Raw genomic sequence first — 5,078 nt, 5'->3', positions numbered from 1 at the left:
TGCGTACGCTATCACTTTCCCAGCCTGCATCAACACGCATCCCAGACCCTGTCTAGAAGCGTCACAGTAGACCACAAACTTCTCATTATCTGTTGGCAGGCTCAGCACTGGTGCAGTAATCAACCGCCGCTTCAACTCTTTAAAGCTGTTCTCACATCGATCTGTCCACACATACTTGGTCTTCTTCCTTGTCAATTCTGTCAATGGAGTAGCAATCCTGGAGAACCCCTCTACAAATCGCCTGTAGTAACCTGCTAGTCCAAGGAAACTTCTAACTTCAGGAACACTGCTGGGTCTAGGCCAATCTCTCACTGCTTCTGTCTTGCTTGGGTCGACCAGTAACCCATCCTTACTGATAATATGGCCTAGAAATGAAACTTGCGATAACCAGAACTCGCATTTGCTAAACTTAGCATAAAGCTTATGCTCTCTTAACCGCTGCAACACCAGGCGCAGATGATGCTCATGCTCTGACTCTGACTGGGAGTATACTAGGATATCATCAATAAACACAATCACGAACTTATCCAGATAATCCTTGAAAATTATGTTCATCAAATCCATAAACGCCGCCGGGGCATTGGTTAACCCAAAGGACATAACCAAAAATTCATAATGCCCATACCGTGTCCGAAATGCAGTCTTTGGTATGTCCTCATCTCTGATCCTCAACTGATAGTAGCCTGATCGGAGATCAATCTTCGAAAACACTATACTCCCTTGAAGCTGATCAAATAAATCGTCGATCCTAGGCAATGGATACTTGTTCTTGATGGTCAACTTATTCAACTCTCTGTAATCGATGCACATCCTGAGCGATCCATCCTTTTTCTTAACAAATAAAACTGGAGCACCCCATGGCGAGAAACTCAGTCTGACAAACCCCAAATCAAGTAGTTCCTGCAGCTGAATCTTCAATTCCTTTAATTCTGCTGGAGCCATTCTGTAAGGTGCCTTGGATACTGGCTCTGCTCCCGGAGCCAATTCTATGACGAACTCAATCTCCCGTTGTGGCGGCAACCCCGGCAGATCCGCTGGAAACAAGTCTGGAAACTCATAGACAACCCTGGTCTCATTTGGTCCCACTGCCGCCACCTTGGAGGAATCCACTATACTCGCTAGGAATCCTATGCAACCCTCCTGCATCAGGTCTCTAGCCTTTAGTGCCGAGATCATAGGCACCCGCGGTCCATCCACCGTTCCCACGAACACAAAGGGTGCCTCGCCCTCCGGTTCAAAGGTCACCATTTGTCGCCTACAATCAATTGTTGCTCCATACCGCGTCAACCAATCCATTCCTAGTATTATATCAAAATCGTCCATCTCTAGTTCAATCAGGTCAACAAACAATTCTCTACCGTCTACCACTACTGGTAAGGCTCTAACCCACCTCCTAGAGACTACCAACTCTCCTGTAGGCAATATAGTCTGAAAACCCCTAGCATACAAAATACTAGGTCTACAAAGCTGATCAATCACCCTAGCAGCAACAAATGAGTGCGTAGCACCAGAATCAATCAATGCAGTAAACAAGGATCCAGCGCTAAAAATCTGACCTGTGACCACTGATGGACTGGCCTCTGCCTCAGTCTGAGTCACTATAAGAAAAAACAGTATTCATAACACTTAAAAAGTGCTATCTGGGACTATTGATAGCACTTCTGAAAATGCTAACGTAGCCCATGTTATTAAAAGTCCAGTCTTTTCTATAACATTTTTTGAATGTTATGTTCGGTGTTATCTTAAACTATTCAATAACACATTTTTAGGTGCTATAATATTCAAATAATAACATTTAGATAGAGTTTTTGATTATAAATTTGAAGTTTAATCTTGTATTTTTTTCATAACACTTTTCAACTGTTACATTTGATTATTTTGATAACATTTTTAGTTTGTTATATTATATAAACCATAACGATTTTTTACGCTTATAATATGCTTTTAAATCATAACATATAGTAATAAAATTTTAAATTTTATTTTGATAAGTATACTTATATGGTTTTTTTTTAATTAAAAGATTTTCATTATTGTATTTTGATAAAAAAATTCAAAATTAATCATAAAATGTAATTCTCAATAGATTGATAAACCATAAGTATTACATTAAACAATAACTAACTCAAACCATAAATGTGTCTACTTCATGAGATCTTAGTTCTAACTTAAGTTTGAAAGCATAACATAATAAAGTTTTATAATCTTGAACAATTTTTACTTCAAAAATGAAAAATAGAAACAAAACTTTATAATAATTTTCCTAAACAAGAAAAGTTTTTAGTCATTGAAGATGAGAGAAATACAACATCCATAAAGTTGACCATTACAAAAACAACAATAACAACAACATGATACCAGCCTGCCATCATTTAATTTGGAAAGGCTGAATATACATGCCATTCTCAACATAGAACAAACACTTGTGCAACATTTTCTCAGTAAATTCCGGGGATGACCCTGTATCGAACCTGCGTGAACAGTCCAGAAAAATGCAGCTAATATTTCTGGGACATAGTGGAAATGTCGAGCTAATCCCCACCTGCGTGAACCAGAGAACTTTGTTTTTAGAATTTTAGCATTTGACAAATTAGGACAATGGCTCATAGAAATAGAAGAAGAAAGCACCCTCTATCAGAAAACCAAACCATCCACATGGTTAGAATGCTCATTTTATATACATAGTGTACCCATTTCAAGGTTTCCAACATCCTGTTGGAGCAAGTAGGCCAACAACAGCATGCTCACCCCCCGCATTCATAACCAAGAAGAAAAAAAAATCCAGTTAGTTCATATTTACATGGCAGAGCCTGAAAACGTACCATCCTGAAGTTAAAAGAATGCTGCTTTTTGTTTCCCCAGTTGTGGTAGTGTAAGTGGCAGTTATCTGTGAAACAGAAAGGGAAGAATTATGCAGGATTTAGCAGCAGATATACAGAAAATTGTATGTATAATGAGAACCAAATAACGAGTTTCAAAGAACCATATACCTTTGATGGAGCATTACCCCAAACCAAAGCTTTGCCATTTGTTCTGCGAAACTCTTGCCTTTGCCTATCACAGTCGTAGTTGATGTATATGCAAAGAATGCCTGCTACTAGGATGTAGAGTGCCAACTGTGACAAAGCAAAGTAGACAACTAAAATTAAGAATTAATTTAACAGGGACAATGGGGAAATAGGATAGAAAAGAAAGTATGGTTGGTTGCAAAAAAAATCAAGTCTACGCTCATCTCATGGGCTTGGCAGCTTACAAACAAAGTTACAAGCATTCAACTTTTGCATTTGGCTGGTAGAATAGATTTGCAGCTTCTAACTCAAATCTAGAATCAAATTGCCAATATACAGCTTTTACAAGCTAATAATAATATTACTGGTGTATACCAAGGGGAGTTAGCTCAAATGGGAAGACATGTGGTTTGCTTCCATAAGGTCTAAAGTTTGAATCCCACCAAGGTATCTACATAGCCATTGCTATAGTTTCCTACTCTCTAGTAATGCAGAAAAGTGTTCACATTTTGAAAAGGTTGAAAAACATTTTGGAACTGTTCCTGAACGAAAGCAGTAATATTACATTTTATTGACCAAATAAACTTAGAATAGAAAACTCTATACCTGAGTTCCAAGGTGTACAGGATGATTGACCAGGTACATGCCAGGAGAAGTATATATAGAAGGCACCCATACAAGGCATCCCCAGCAAATATAAAAACCAGCTGTCAAAATGATAGGTACAATGATCCAAATGAGAGAAAGTATGAACAAACCAAAAGAACGGGAAAGAAGCAATAGATAAATTCAGCACTACAAGAACATTTGTTTAATAATTATTTGGTCTCTTCTAATCACAGTGAAAAATTAGGTAGTAGAAACAATTTATACAAACCATTATAAAGCTACAGAGACAACAAAATCACTAGGAAAAACTAGAAACTATAGAGACAGAGGGACAACTTCAAGACAAACAAAACCAGGGGAAACATAAAACAAGGAAACATGGTGAAAACTACAAAAAAATGACAAGTAACAGACCATAAACTTCCCATAACAACACCCCTATAAAACATAAGAGAGAATACGATTAAAGCAAAACATAAAAGGAATGATCTAACAGAGTTAGTAAAGCAAAACAATACGATTTTCATTTACTAAAAAATGTTTATGAATTTCTCATAATTAACTCTAGAGAAAAAGAAACCACTTAAAAATGGACATGATGTTTGTACTAATAAAGGCTTTCTTTTGAGGATATAAACTAAGTGATTTCCAAAGTTATGACAAGGAAGAAAATATATACTCTAGAGTTTTTATTTACTACCTGAGTTCATGTTGAAGCAGTAAAGCTAAGAACAGAGATATATATGCATATATAGTTGGAAAAAGAAGCTGACATATGAAAATTAAAAGCAGCTCAGATGATGACAAGTATATTTCATATATCTTTCATTGAAACATTTAACCAAGCACCTAAACTATATAACCAAAATCAATACTTTATAAAAACACATTCTTTCACACAACTAATTACGCATCAAGATATTCTAAAAGCAGGAATTGATTCAAACTTAGAGAAAAAATGGACAAGAAAACAATGCAATATGAAAGAAACTAAGTCCCAAATTAAATACATAATAATATTAATTTCTTTCTTCAAACATCACCAATATGGAGGATGGCAAGCAAAGATTGGTAGAGTTGCAAAAACGGAGATCTTAGTCTGCACTAATAACAAGTAAGCTCTAAATGTCAACGACAGATAATAGCCCACCAAATTGGCATTCCTATTCGTATCAATTTTAAATTATCAATAAAAGCAAGAGTTATAGAACTAAAAAAATAAAACGCAAAACAGTAACGAAAGAGTTACTGTTTGACCGAAAAAGGAAAAATATGAATATTAAGAAGAGAAGGGAAGGTAATTACTATTAAGGTCAAGAGAAATTGGAAGAACTTTTGTATTCAAATCAGAAGACAATTCTTCACTTACATCATGGGGGGGAATCTGCAAAATAAGGAAAATCCCAGAAAAGCATCGTCAAGAACAAACCAAACAAAAAAAAAGAAGACTATATATATATA

The 5,078-nt window shown here is 36.2% G+C and overlaps 1 long non-coding RNA gene across 1 annotated transcript; it reads right to left on the bottom strand.

The window, feature by feature from the left end:
• Window positions 1-2,822: 2,822 nt before the first annotated feature.
• Window positions 2,823-3,819, bottom strand: LOC133789811 (uncharacterized). The gene is made up of 3 exons (XR_009873716.1): window positions 3,615-3,819; window positions 2,991-3,116; window positions 2,823-2,887 (listed from the first exon to the last, which is right to left on the bottom strand). It is a non-coding gene; the product is annotated as an uncharacterized LOC133789811 (long non-coding RNA).
• Between the last annotated feature and the right edge of the window lie 1,259 nt (window positions 3,820-5,078).

This window comes from Humulus lupulus, chromosome 7 (genome assembly GCF_963169125.1).
Source record: "Humulus lupulus chromosome 7, drHumLupu1.1, whole genome shotgun sequence".
NCBI classification, from domain to species: Eukaryota; Viridiplantae; Streptophyta; class Magnoliopsida; order Rosales; family Cannabaceae; genus Humulus; species Humulus lupulus.
This window is presented reverse-complemented; position numbering and strand designations above follow the sequence as displayed.